This window comes from Ranitomeya variabilis, chromosome 4, assembly GCF_051348905.1.
Source record: "Ranitomeya variabilis isolate aRanVar5 chromosome 4, aRanVar5.hap1, whole genome shotgun sequence".
Taxonomy (NCBI): Eukaryota; Metazoa; Chordata; class Amphibia; order Anura; family Dendrobatidae; genus Ranitomeya; species Ranitomeya variabilis.
Window position 1 is genome coordinate 623,547,688 of NC_135235.1, and position 16,185 is coordinate 623,563,872.

Below are 16,185 nucleotides of genomic sequence, written 5' to 3' on the forward strand. Positions count from 1 at the left end.
GATTCTGGTTAGTAGGGAGGTGATATCTGGTCCAGAGATGTAGATCTGTGTGTCATCAGCATAGAGATGATACTGAAAATCGTGAGATTCTATGAGCTGTCCCAGGCCAAAAGCGTAAATGGAGAAGAGCAGGGGCCCTAGTACTGTACCTTGAGGGACTCTGACAGATAGGGGGCGAGGTGAGGAGGTGGTGTGTGAATGGGAGACGCTGAATTTTCGGTCAGTTAGGTATGACGAGATCCAGCATAGGGCCAAGTCTGTGATGCCAAGGGATGAGAGGGTCTGTAGTAATAGGGAATGGTCCACTGTGTCAAAGGCAGAGGACAGGTCCAGGAGGAGGAGGATAGAGTAGTGTCGCTTGCTCTTGGCGGTTAATAGGTCATTGGTGACCTTAGTTAGGGCAGTTTCAGTGGAGTGGTGTGACCGGAAGCCTGATTGTAAGTGGTCGAAGAGGGAGCAGGAAGTTAGATGGGAGGACAGTTCAAGATGGACGTGTTGTTCCAGTAGTTTTGAGGCATAGGGGAGAAGTGATATAGGGCGATAGCTAGATACAGAGGATGGGTCAAGAGAGGGCTTTTTGAGGATAGGTGTGATTGAGGCGTGTTTAAAGCTTGAGGGGAAAACACCAGTTGTTAGTGATAGTTAGAAGAGATGGGTTAGAGTTGGGATGAAGACTGTGGCGAGGTTTGGGATGAAGTGGGAAGGGATTGTGTCAAGAGCACAGGTGGTGAGATGCGATCTTGAGAGTAGAGTGGAGCGTCGATCTTCTGTAATGGTGGAGAAGTTGGTTTTGGAGGTGGAGGGCTGGGTAGTTGGGAGGAAGGGCTCTGGGGGTTACGACTAAAACTGTCTCTGATGTTCTCAATCTTCTGCTTGAAAAATAAGGCAAAGTCTTCAGCTGAGATGAGTGGGGAGGGAGGAGGTGCTGGGGGACGGAGGAGAGAGTTGAAGGTGTTGAATAACTGTTTAAGGTTGTTATAGTAGCTATTTTCTTATATATAGGAGTAGTATTATAGTAGTTATATTCTTGTACATAGGAGCAGTATTATAGTAGTTATATTCTTGCACATAGGGGCAGTATTATAGTAGTTAGATTCTTGTACATAGGATCAGTATTATAGTAGTTATATTTTTGTACATGGGGGCAGTATTATAGTAGTTATATTCTTGTACATAGGAGCAGTATTATTATAGTAGTTATATTCGTGTACATAGGAGCAGTATTATAGTAGTTATATTCTTGTACATAGAGGCAGTATTATAGTAGTTATATTCTTGTACATAGGGGCAGAATTAGGCTATGTGCACACGTTGAGTATTTGCTTTCGGAAATTTCTGCAAGGTTTCTGCATTTTTTTTGCCTCTTTTTTGTATGTATTTTTTTGTTCTCGTTTTTGCGTGCATTTTTCTATAGCAATGAAGGGTTTTTATTAGCTAAATAAAGATTTTTTTAAGTTTTGTGCTGTAATTTTTTAGATCAATATCACCTTTTTCATTCTGATGCAGTAGCATCAGGGTAATGGGATTAGGGCTTGGAGTCAGCAGCTATCATAGACACCTAGCTGTCGGCTTAGTAATGAAAAGGTGTCAGCCCGACATTGTCATTACTAAGCCGATAATTAAACACAAACACACACACACACATTGTCACCAGCCTATGTAGGAGCATTAACAGAATGAACGTACATAGGCTGTAACCAGACAACAACTGTTAATTTTAAAGATAAAAAACTTGCATGGCCTCCCGCAGTTAAATTAGTTTAATAACCAACAGAGGGAAATCTGACAGCTGAAGGCTGATGTTAATATTCTGGGGAGGAGCCAATAGCCATAAAGGTTCCCAGGCTATTAATATCAGCTCACAGCTGTTTGCTTAGCCTTTACTGGCTAGTTTACAGGGGGACCCTAGAAAAAAATTGACATAGGATCCCCCTATAAAATCTAACCAGCAAAGGCTAGGCAAACAGCTGCGCTCTGATATTAATAGCCATGGATATTGGCCCCTCCCAGACTAAAAACATCAGCTCTCATCTATACGATGTGCCAAATATGGCGCTTAACCTCGCCTTTCCCTCTTGCCCTGTAGCGGTGGCAAGTGGGGTTCATATTTGTGGGGTTGATGTCACCTTTGTATTGTCGGGTGAAATCAAGCCCACAGGTTAGTAATGGAGAGGCATCTATAAGACACCTATCCATTAGTAACCCCATAGTTATATTGTATAGACACCCAGAATAAATTCCTTAATTTGAAATAATGACAGACTCCTTTAATGAATCTTAATTAAACCATACTTACCGAATGCCTAATCCAACGAAGCCAACATCTCATGCAACAAAAATAAAATAATAAACCACAATATTCCTCACCTGTCCGCCGAGAAGATAATCCATTATGTCCCATGATGTGTTGTGAATTCTGCTCTTGGGCTCCCTCCGGTGGTTGTTAGTGGTAGTGCAGTTGTCTTGGAGTTGTAATCCAGGGCAGGTGTTTCTGCTGATTGCAGCTCTACTAGGTATTTAGGGTTGCAGGATCCATTACTTCTGGCCAGTTGTTCATTGTTCTTGGAGGGATTGTATCTCTTTCTGGTTCCTCATGCTCTGCTGCCAATTCATCTAAGATAAGTGCCTGTTTTTTTGTCTCTGTGCACACATGCAGTGTGCTTTGTAATTCATTGCAATTCATTGTGTTTTTGTCCAGCTTAGACTTTGTTTTTGAGAATCCAGCATGACTGAAAAATCAAAACAAAGTGAAAACGCATCAAAAACACACTGTGTGCACATAGCCTTATAGTAATATTCTTGTAAATAGAAGCAGTATTATAGTAGTTATATTCATGTAAATAGGGGGCAGTATTCTAGTAGTTATATTCGTATATATAGGGGCAGTATAATAGTAGTTATTTTCTTATATATAGGGGCAGTATTATAGTAGTTATATTCTTGTACATAGGGCAGTATTATAGTAGTTATATTCTTGTACATATGAGCTGTATATAGTTGTTATATTCTTGTACATAGGAGCAGTATTATAGTAGTTATATTCTTGTATATAGAGGGCAGTATTATAGTAGTTATATTCTTGTACATAGGAGCAGTATTATAGTAGTTATATTCATGTAAATAGGGGGCAGTATTCTAGTAGTTGCATACTTATATATAGGGGCAGTATTATAGTAGTTATATTATTGTACATAGGAGCAGTATTATAGTACAATATAGTAGGCAAAGGAAAAATGACAGAGACATAAAAGAAAAGAGAGACCAGGTAAGTCTTCAACATTGTGACTCTTTCTCTGTTGGTCAGCCTCCAGTTCTTCCATCGCTGAACCTTTGCATTTCCGGTTTCCAATTTCTCCTCCCAATTTAGCGTGGCATTATCATCCCTCCCAAATTTAACCCCTAGGATCTTAATATGGGTGGAGGCTTTGGCAAACTGCGGCAGATCAAAGCTGGGATCAGTATCTAATGTCCACAAAGCTTGACTCTTCTCAAGGTTGACCAGAGACCTGGAGGCCTCTGAGTTAAGCCCCGGTCACACTAAGTGAGGTCGCTAGCGAGATCGCTGCTGAGTCACAAGTTTTGTGACGCAACAGCGACCTCAGTAGCGATCTCGCTATGTTTGACACGTAGCAGCGACCAGGCCCCTGCTGTGAGATCGCTGGTCGTGTCGGAATGGCGTGGACCTTTTTTTGATCGTTGAGGTCCCGCTGGGTAGCACACATCGCTGTGTTTGACACCTTACCAACGACCTCGTTGACTACAACGTCACACAGGACGTCCCTCATCTAGGTCTGAATCGTCATAATAGCTGCCATGTGACAGGGTCACAACGACCAACGACATCGTTGTACAGGTCGCTACAGGTCGCCGCATCGCTGCTGCGTAGTTGGGAAGATCTCACTGTTTGACATCTCACCAGCGACCACATAGCGACGCAGCAACGATCCCTGACAGGTCGTATCGTTGTCGGGATCGCTTTAGCGTCGCTAAGTGTGACGGGGCCTTAACTTCTGAAAGACGCAGATAACATCTGCACCTCTCGAGGATTAGAGATCACCAAGGTCACATCATCTGCATAGGCAACAACATTCAGAGACAGGCAGTGGGGGACTGGCACCCCCTGAAAATCGCACTCCTGCAGTAACCTCAGACACGGGTCTAGGACTCAGTGGGCAACCCTGTCTCACCCCCACCCCAACTCCAAAAGTGTCACCCTGCCAACCATTAATCAGAGGAAAGCTCACCACCTCTCTGTACAACATCTTCAGCCAATCCACAAATTGTCCCGGAATACCGTACTTTGACAAAGTGGCCCACAGATAGTCATGATCAATCCTGTCAAAGGCTTTAGCCTGGTCCAGATTAACAACATATTTCCCACACCGCAGAGCTTTACATCTCTCAAACATCTCCCGTATCGAGATGACTGCTCCAGAGATGTTCCGCCCTTTTACTGTGCCAAACTGAGAGCCTGCAACAGTGCCGGGGACAAACAGACTAATCTGGAAAATAGGATCTTTGCTAGAATCTTCCTGTCCACATTCATGAGGGAAATCGGCCTCCAGTTCTTGATGTCGCTCGGCTCTTTCCCTTTAGACAGCAGAAATAACAAGGACACTCTCATTGATGGAGGCATCAGGTGATTTTCTAGACAACTTCTATACACATCCACGAGGATTGGAGCCAGGAGGTCTCTGAATTTCCTATAAAATTCTGCTGTTATGCCATCTGGACCCGGTGCCTTCTTCAGATGTAATTTATCAATAGCCTCCTTAACTTCCTCCACCGTTAATTCTGCTGTCAAAGGAGAAAAGTCCAGATCATTAGTATCAGGCACAGGAGTTGCCTCCAAGAATTGAACCACCTTATTTTTATCCAAAACTTTCCCCTGAAACAAATCAGCATAGTAAGATCTCACCACCTCCAGGATACCCTCCCTGTGAATCCTGCAATACACCCTGGAAGTCAGTTAGACCCGTAACCATTTTTTTGACTACCCTCTCCCTGCAATTCTCAAAGGGATCAGGGGCCCCTAAGGAACCATAATCCCGTTCAAGAACCAGGGAGGTATACCTGCTATACTGATACTGCCTTATCTCAGATTTCAGTCAGTCGATCTTCACTTTGTCATCCCCGCCCGCTGAATATAGTGACTCCAATTCTTTAAGCAGCTTTAGGTACTGGCTGTACTTATTCCTCCCTTTATTAACTGACAGTCTCTTTAAGAGGGATCTGATATCCTCCTTGACGTCCTCCCACCGGTCGGTCATGTTGTCATAGAAGTCAACCCTATCTACTGCTCCTGTTGGAACATGAATACGTGAATTTTGGCTCTCGACATCCCTGTGCGAAAACGTCAGTCAGTCCAGCCTGCATTATGATGTTATGTAGGACCTTACCGTCCCTGGTCACTGTCCTGCCCGAGGAACGGTCACCTGACGTCAGTATGGCATTAAAGTCCCCTGCCATCACCACCGGAAGAGAAGTGAAGAGGTAAGGCTTGACGTTATTAAACAGCTGGATCCTGTCAATCACTGTCTGTGGCCTATAGATGTTAATAAGCCGAGTCGCTTACCATGAATAGTGACTTCCAGGACCAAACATCTTCCCATGACCACCTCCGTCATCCTATTCACAGTCACATCATTGGTGTTAAACAGGACAGCGACTCCGGCGTAAGGCTCCACAGCCAGTGACCAGAAAGAAGGACCGAGCCGCCATTCCCTCTCAGCCTCTCTCATAAGCCTGTTGTGATTCGGTTCGTGGGCTCCCCCGGTGGTCTCTTGTGGTTCTGGTGTCCTGCAAGCTTTGCCTTCTCAGTTCACCTGTTCCTATCAGGATGTGGGAGTATCCTATTTAACCTTGCTCCTCAGTCATTCTAATGCTGGCCATCAATGTATCCAGAGTGATTCTGTTGCATGTTCCTGCTCCCAGTTTTCTGCTCAGCTAAGTTGGACACTTTAGTCCTTAAGTCTATTTTTGTATGTTTTGTCCAGTTTGCACTTATGTGAATCTCTGCAGCTGGAAGCTCTTGTTGGGCTGAAATTACCACTCCAGTGGCATGAGTTGTCACATGAGTTAAGGTAATTTCAGGATGGTGTTTTGAAGGGTTTTGCAGCTGACCGCGAAGTCCTCTGTTGTATCTTTCTGCTATTTAGTTAGCGGGCCTCTCTGTGCTAAATCTGCTTTCATACTACGTGTGTCTTTTCATCTGCTCTCACCGTTATTATATGTGGGGGGCTGCTATCTCCTGTGGGGACATTCTCTGGAGGCAAGCCAGGACTGTGTTTTCTTCTACCAGGGGTAGTTAGTTCTCCGGCTGGCGCGCGGCATCTAGAGACAACGCAGGAATGCCCCCTGGCTACTTCTAGTGTGGTGTGTAGGTTTAGCATCGCGGTCAGCTCTAGTTTCCATCACCCGAGAGCTTGTCCGTTTATTCTATGCTTCTGATGTTTCCTTGCCATTGGAAACCATAACAGTATGGCCAGCCCAAATGTTTAATCTATAGGCTGAAGCAGGAGAGAAAAGGAACTGTGTGAAACCTTTTTTTTTTTTTTTTTTCCTTCCTCTGAAGTTGCACTTCAGCTCTAATTGCAGTCTCCTGTTTTCCTCTCCTCTTAACCCCTGAATGGCTCAGACTTTATCTGTTGAAATATGGATCCCCAGAGTCTGGCTACCAATTTGAATAATCTTGCCTCTAAAGTTCAGAATATACAAGATTTTTTGTTACATGCTCCTCGGTCTGAACCTAAAATTCCTATACCGGAGTTTTTTTCTGGAGATCGATCTTGTTTTCTAAATTTTAAATACAATTGTAAATTGTTTCTTTCGCTGAGATCTCATTCTGCTGGAGATCCTGCCCAGCAAGTAAAAATTGTTATTTCTTTACTGCAGGGTGACCCCCAAAATTGGGCATTTTCATTGGCACCAGGGGATCCTGCGTTGCTCAATGTGGATGCATTTTTTCTGGCTTTGGGGTTGCTTTATGAGGAACCAAATTTGGAGATTCAGGCTGAGAAAGCCCTAATAGCCCTCTCTCAGGGGCAAGATGAAGCCGAAATATACTGCCAAAAATTTCGAAAATGGTCTGTGCTTACTCAGTGGAATGAGTGCGCTCTGGCGGCAATTTTCAGAGAAGGTCTCTCTGATGCTGTAAAAGATGTCATGGTGGGGTTTCCTGCGCCTACTGGTCTGAATGAGTCCATGACAATGGCAATTCAGATTGATCGGCGTTTACGGGAACGCAAACCTGTGCACCAGTTGGCGGTGTCTTCTGAAGAGGCACCACAGAGGGGATGTTTTCATTCCTGGAATATTAACAAAAAATGCTTTTCACTATAAGGTGGAAGAGAATAAATGCAGAATGTGGCGGCTACGATATCCTGTGCTTCTCTATTTGCTATGAAACTACAACTCTCAGCATGCCCTGACAGTCTCAGGCTTAAAGTGAACCTGTCAGCAGGATTGTGCTCACTAAACTACAGTCAGTGTCAGGTCAACTCCGTTGTACTGATTAAAATGATACCTGGGTTGATGAAATCCGTCTTGTGGTTGTTGTTTAATTTATACTTTCAGTTTTGAGTTAATGATATGCTCGTGCCCCGATGTGGCCTGTGGGGGTCTTCATGTGGTTTTCTGATTACATGTTCATCTGTATGGACTTATGACACTATCCCCTATTTCACATAATGAATACACTATTGTATGAAAAATAAAATAACACTTATACAGGCGGCGGATGTTTTTATTGTGTTGACTTTTTACCCTTTATGCACATGTATTAATATTATGAAAGTAACATACTGTATTATCACTTGTATATATTATGATTGGTTAAATTACACACCTTTGCAGTGCCTCATGCACCACTTACCCCCAGGCATACATACCCACCCTTTTTTCCAGTACTTGTCCTTCCCCACTTTTCGTGGTATATACAGTGTATATATATATATATGTATATATATATATATATATATATATATATATATATATATATATATATATATATATCAGTGACCTGTCATAAGCCATAACGTCATGAAGATGAATATGTAAGCAGAGCACCACCTGAAGACCCCCCACAGGCCACTCCGGTACAAAAGAATCTTATTAACTGAAAACTGAAAATAAAGTTTAAACAACAACCACAAGACAGATTTCATCAGCCAAGGTATCATTTTAATCAGTATAATGGTGCCAACCTGACGCTAACTGTAGTTTAATGAGCACAATGCTGCTGACAGGTTCACTATAAAAGGGTTGTTTAGGCCTAAGTTATTGATGACCTATCTGTGGGATAGGTAATTGATAGGGTTAGACTGGTGTGTCTGGGTCAAACAAAGGGGGAATTGACTCAAGGGGCCTACACTACAGATATATGCAAATAAAAAAAGAATTGAGCTTGGTTTAAGCTGGTCTACATGCAGCACATATGACCAGACCACATAGTGACCAAATAATCCTACATACAAGGGACAAATACCGCCACACCATTACCAGACCACATATTACCATCGCTAGTGACATTATACACAAAAGCTATGTATATAGTGTATAGGTAATACAGTGATCACCAGTGACATTATACACAGGAGCTCTGTAAATAGTGTCAGTGTGCAGGTAATACAGTGAACAACGGTGACATTATACACAGGAACTCTGTATATAATACAGTTTATAGTGTAAATGTACAGGTAATACAGGAGCTCTGTATATAGTGTACAGGTAATACAGTGATCACCAATGACATTATACACAGGAGCTCTGTATATAGTGTCAGTGTACAGGTAATACAGTGATCACCAAAGACATTATACACAGGAGCTCTGTATATCATGTATAGTGTACAGGTAATACAGTGATCACCAGTGACATTATACACAGGAGCTCTGTATATCATGTATAGTGTACAGGTAATTCAGTGATCACCAAAGACATTATACACAGGAGCTCTGTATATAGTGTCAGTGTACAGGTAATACAGTGATCACTAGTGACATTATACACAGGAGCTCTGCATATAGTATCAGTGTACAGGTAATACAGGGATCACCGGTGACATTATACACAGGTGCTCTTTATATAGTATGTAATGTATAGTGTGCTGGTACATGTAATACATTGACTTACCAGTGAAGTTGAAGTTCTTCATCTTTGCTTTTCTTCTTCATCCGGCCCTGGCCCTCCATAAGTGTATCCTGGCCCCCAGATATCCATCCTGGAACCTATATGTGCATCCTGGCCCCCATATGTGCATCCAGCCCCCCATATGTCTTTTGTCCTGGCCCCCATATATCCATCCTGGCCCTCATATGCCCCTTGTCCTGGCCCTCCCATACAACCATCCTGGCCCCCATATGCCCCTTGTCCTGGCCCTCCCATACAACCATCCTGGCCCCCATATGCCCCTTGTCCTGGCCCCATATATCTCTCCTGGCTCCACCATATATCCATCCTGGCCCCTTCATATATCCATCTAGGACCCTTGTCCTGGGTCTCCATAAATAAATCCTGGCTTCCCCATATATCCATCCTAACCCCCATATATCCATTCTGGCTCCCCCATATAACCATCCTGGACCCCATACATCCATCCTGGTCCCCCTCATATATCCATCCTGGCCCCTCCATATATCCATCCTAAGCCCCATATATCAATCCTGGCCCCCCATATATCCATCCTGGGCCCTCCATATATCCATCCTAAGCCCCCATATATGAATCCAGGTCCCCCCCCATATATCCATCCTGGTCCCCCTCATATATCCATCCTGACCCCTCCATATATTCATCCTAAGCCCCCATATATCAATCCTGGCCCCCCCATATATCCATCCTGACCCCCCCATATATCCATTCTGGCTTCCCCATATATCCATTCTGGCTTCCCCATATAACCACCCTCTAATAGATTTGACGTGCTCATGTTAAAATGACTGCTGACCTAGCAGAGGCCGGCGGCTGACGTTAATGCGCCCGTCGCAGGCGGCGCATGACAGTGACATCTGACACACATTCGTTAGCGTTCATCGTGACATGCTGCGGTTTAGGTAATTAATGCTGCGTGCGCGTGCCCCTGCACATACCATGCCTGCGCTTTTAAAGGGCCTGCACCACTAAAAACTGCAGTATCCCCCCATCTCTTGTCCACAGCAAGGGTCCAACGGGGATTTCCCTGATACCCCGCCAGGCCAGTCCGATCCTGGTAATTGATATCAGATCATAGGAGGTCCGACTCCCACTTTCCCCCGTAATCAGCTGTTACCAGGCCCCCTAGCTTCCAGGGCAGAAACCCTGCAGTTCCGTACACTGCATAGTGGCCACTGTTGGGTGCTGCAGGTCCCATTGAAGTAAATGAGAGCTGAACTGCTGTGGCTACAGCATGGTAGTGGTGCTAAATAGGATCTGTATGGTGGTAATGGGCTGTCATTTGGATTCTGTATGCTGGTATTACTTGGGTAGAGTACGGGACTATTAAAACCTGTCAGCAGGTGTTCACATATGGAAATAGTATTATGGCTGTACAGACGCTTGTCCCCCCACTTAGTCCCCAAGAAAATTGATACCTTAGAGATGAGATGAGAAATCTAGCACAGAAACCATTTGAAAGCCAGGTTGGAAGTGCACTGGGGCTGGCACTGCTTCTTCCAAGTGAATTGATACGCCCCCTGGGCACTTTCTGGGTTTGTTTCCACACTTGGTAAACCAATACACATTTCAGACTGAAGCCCTAAATAATACTGAAAATGCCCAGACAAAACCCCCTAAATCTATAAAGACCCCAGACCAGACCTCATAAATACAGACCACAGACTAAAACCTGTAAACAAACACAGACCGAAGACCAAACATCCTAGCTAAATAAAGACCTTAGACCAGATTCCCTAATAAATTCAGACCACAGTCGGAACATCTGAAATAAATACAGACCTCAAACAAGACCCCTTAAATAAATATAGCCCCTAGAGCAGACCCTCACCCAACACATCCCAAACCAGGCCCCTTTCAGAAATAGACCCAAGAATAGACTCTTTAAACTAATAGACTCCAGAACAACCCCCCTAAATACAGCCCCCAAACCAGTCCCCTTACATTAATATAGACCCAAGAACAGACTCTTTAAACTAATAGACTCCAGAACAACCCCCCTAAATACAGCCCCAAACCAGTCCCCTTACATTAATACAGACCCAAGAACAGAATCTTAAAACTAATAGACTCCAGAACAACCCCCCTAAATACAGCCCCCAAACCAGTCCCCTTACATTAATACAGACCCAAGAATAGACTCTTTAAACTAATAGACTCCAGAACAACCCCCCTAAATACAGCCCCAAACCAGTCCCCTTACATTAATACAGACCCAAGAACAGAATCTTTAAACTAATAGACTCCAGAACAACCCCCCTAAATACAGCCCCAAACCAGTCCCCTTACATTAATACAGACCCAAGAACAGAATCTTAAAACTAATAGACTCCAGAACAACCCCCCTAAATACAGCCCCCAAACCAGTCCCCTTACATTAATACAGACCCAAGAACAGAATCTTTAAACTAATAGACTCCAGAACAACCCCCCTAAATACAGCCCCAAACCAGTCCCCTTACATTAATACTGACCCAAGAACAGAATCTTAAAACTAATAGACTCCAGAACAACCCCCCTAAATACAGCCCCAAACCAGTCCCCTTACATTAATACTGACCCAAGAACAGAATCTTAAAACTAATAGACTCCAGAACAACCCCCCTAAATACAGCCCCCAAACCAGTCCCCTTACATTAATACAGACCCAAGAACAGAATCTTTAAACTAATAGACTCCAGAACAACCCCCCTAAATACAGCCCCAAACCAGTCCCCTTACATTAATACTGACCCAAGAACAGAATCTTAAAACTAATAGACTCCAGAACAACCCCCCTAAATACAGCCCCCAAACCAGTCCCTTTACATTAATACAGACCCAAGAACAGAATCTTTAAACTAATAGACTCCAGAACAACCCCCCTAAATACAGCCCCAAACCAGTCCCCTTACATTAATACAGACCCAAGAACAGAATCTTAAAACTAATAGACTCCAGAACAACCCCCCTAAATACAGCCCCCAAACCAGTCCCCTTACATTAATACAGACCCAAGAACAGAATCTTAAAACTAATAGACTCCAGAACAACCCCCCTAAATACAGCCCCCAAACCAGTCCCCTTACATTAATATAGACCCAAGAACAGACTCTTTAAACTAATAGACTCCAGAACAACCCCCCTAAATACAGCCCCAAACCAGTCCCCTTACATTAATACTGACCCAAGAACAGAATCTTAAAACTAATAGACTCCAGAACAACCCCCCTAAATACAGCCCCCAAACCAGTCCCCTTACATTAATACAGACCCAAGAACAGACTCTTTAAACTAATAGACTCCAGAACAACCCCCCTAAATACAGCCCCCAAACCAGTCCCCTTACATTAATACAGACCCAAGAACAGATTCTTTAAACTAATAGACTCCAGAACAACCCCAGTAATACAGCCCCCAAACCAGTCCCCTTACATTAATACAGACCCAAGAACAGACTCTAAACTAATAGACTCCAGAACAACCCCAGTAATACAGCCCCCAAACCAGTCCCCTTACATTAATACAGACCCAAGAACAGACTCTTTAAACTAATAGACTCCAGAACAACCCCAGTAATACAGCCCCCAAACCAGTCCCCTTACATTAATACAGACCCAAGAACAGAATCTTAAAACTAATAGACTCCAGAACAACCCCTCTAAATACAGCCCCCAAACCAGTCCCCTTATATTAATACAGACCCACGAACAGACTCTTTAAACTAATAGACTCCAGAGCAACCTCAGTAATACAGCCCCCAAACCAGTCCCCTTACATTAATACAGACCCAAGAACAGACTCTTTAAACTAATAGACTCCAGAACAACCCCCCTAAATACAGCCCCAAACCAGTCCCCTTACATTAATACTGACCCAAGAACAGAATCTTAAAACTAATAGACTCCAGAACAACCCCCCTAAATACAGCCCCCAAACCAGTCCCCTTACATTAATACAGACCCAAAAATAGACTCTTTAAACTAATAGACTCCAGAACAACCCCACTAAAAACAGCCCCCAAACCAGTCCCCTTACATTAATACAGACCCAAGAACAGACTCTTTAAACTAATAGACTCAAGAACAACCCCACTAAATACAGCCCCCAAACCAGTCCCCTTACATTAATACAGACCCAAGAACAGACTCTTTAAACTAATAGACTCAAGAACAACCCCCCTAAATACAGCTCAAAACCAGACATCTTACATACAGACAACAAATCCGAACTCTTAAATACAGACCCCAGACCAGAGGCCTTACATAAATACAGACCCAAGACCAGACCCTTTAAACTAATACAGACCACAGATCAAACCCCCTAGATACAACCCTCAAACCAAACCTCCCACATAAATACAGACCCCAGACCAGACCTCAACCTAATCCAAACTGTAGTGAAGAGGAGGATAGAGACAATGAGAGGTGAGTATCAGTCAGCGCCTCTTCACTGGTGACCTGGCACAGCACTATACATTTGGGGGCTTCTGTCCTTTATTTCAGCTCCGATCCATTTATGCATATTGGCCTGGAGTGCATTGCCAGCAGTCACTCGGAAATGTACAGTGCAGTGCCAGGTGAGCAGTGAGAGGGACACACAGCTTTATCTGACCCTTGGTGCATTTAGGAGCCAACCCCACTGAAGACTATGATGCCCTGTCCTGCCCTGCTGACTTTCTGTTGTTTTTTTTGTGTGTTTCTTTCGCCATCTAATGGTGATATTAGGTATCGCTACATAAGTGAATAAATATTTCCTCCAATAAAAACAAAACAGACAAAAAAAAAACACCTTAATAAATAATCACACTTTCACATTTATTTCTGTTTCTGGGTCAGTAGGAAGAGCAATTGCACCATTGGATTTTGGGGTCTCTTCACTGTATCCAGATAACGTTAGTCCGTGGATTATTATACTTATGGCAATAGTATTTTTTTGATATTTTACTACTTTTGTGCAATAAAACACTTTAAAAAAAAACACGCTTTTCTATTACCATATCCTAAGACCCCCTAACATTTTTATTTTCCCTTTGGATGTGTGGGCTTTTTTATTTTGCACTTATCGATTCTTATTGATTATTTTTGGGAACATACCACTATGGCGATAACTTTTTGTCTAAATGTTTGTGATAAGAAATCATCCCAGCAATTTTGCCATTGTTTTTAATTTATTTTTAATATTATCACAATAATTTATTGATATGGACGTGATTATGTCAAATATGAATAGTTCATTAATTATTAGGCCTAATCATTTTTTTTTACTTTTTCCTTTAATTATGGATCTTATTTTAAACATATTTTAGGCCCATTTTGGGATATGATTGAGTCTAAAATACAGGGCTTTACTTCTTTTTTTGCTGTGTATTTTTTCTTTTCAGCAAATACCTACAGATATCCTATTTGTAGGGCATAATAGAGAGTCAAAGATTGGGGGGTTTAGAGGTGCCATATAAACCTATAGGACACCCAGACATAGAGGCCACATGCACAGAAACTGCAGACACAGGCTGCACCGACACTCCGATATCATCAGAGAGTGGCGTTACTAGAGTGTTAAAAACTCAGCTGCACATTCCCCAAGGTATAAGGTTCCCCATATGTCCACAGGTGCGAATATACCAGGACTAAATGCAGAGGTGTATCTAGCCTTTCCTGCACCCGGGGCAAAGGATCAGTTTAGCCCCCCCCCCCAAACCTCCCCCATTTGAACCTTAACTCTATTGAAACTGTATGACCAAGCCAAGGTATATTCCTGAATCCCAATAATGTTAAAATAGATACCAATAAAAGTTAAATTAATTGAGACATCAGTAGGTTAAGTGTTTTTGAATATCCATATTGAATCAGGAGCCCCATATAATCCTGCATAAAAGTTAATAATGGCCCCATAAGATGCTCCATAGACACATTTGCCCAATATAGTTCTGCAGAAACGTTGATTATGGCCCCATAAGATGTTCCATACAGACACTTGCCCCGTTATAGTGCTGCACAAACGTTATGGCCCCATAAGATGCTCTATACAGACACTTGCCCCATATAGTGCTGCACAAACGTTATGGCCCCATTAGATTCCCCATACAGACACTTGCCCCATATAGTGCTGCACAAACGTTATGGCCCCATTAGATTCCCCATACAGACACTTGCCCCGTTTGCTGTTGCTGTGATAAAAAAAAAATCACATACTCACCTCTCCGTCGCTCAGGCCCCCGACACTTTCAATATTCACCTGCTCCTCGTTCCAGCCGCCGCTCCATCTTCAGCACTGACGTTCAGGCAGAGGGCACGCACTAACTACGTCACCGCGCCCTCTGACCTCAGTGTCACTGCTGAAGACGCTGAAGACAGAGCGGCAGATGGAACGAGGAGCAGGTGAATATCACGCTGCGCTCCCCTCAACGTTATACTCACCAGCTCCTGGCGCGGTGCAGTCCCTGCTTCCCCGGCAGCTTCTTCCTGTACTGAGCTGTCACCGTTACCGCTCATTACAGTAATGAATATGCAGCTCCACCCCTATGGGTGGTGGAGCCGCATATTCATTACTGTAATGAGCGGTACCATGTGACCGCTCAGTACAGGACGAGGAGCCTCCTTGGACCGCCGCATCATCAGGCGGCCCACTGGCGCCTCACTGTCCGCTGCGCCCGGGGCACATGACCCGGCTGCCCCCTGGATACACCACTGACTAAATACAAGAAATTTTTGAGAGAAATGTACATGCAAATAAGGTAGGAACACCACAAGTATATAGGCAAAAAATGTACAAAAGTTTATTTCCACACAAGAATATTACACACAATTTTTAAAACCATCTAAAAATACAGTCCACTTAGTGGAGTGCATGTCCACTCCAATCTATCATGATACAATATTTTTGAAAATATATAACTGTACATATGAAATGTCTGGCTTATAAACATATAGTGCACCAAAAATAAATTATATCACAGTATTGCTGCATGGAACACCTAGATAATCTGTAGATTCTAATATATGGACCCTTAAGGTGGCAATCCTAAGACCAATGTCCCCTGTACGCCCTATTATG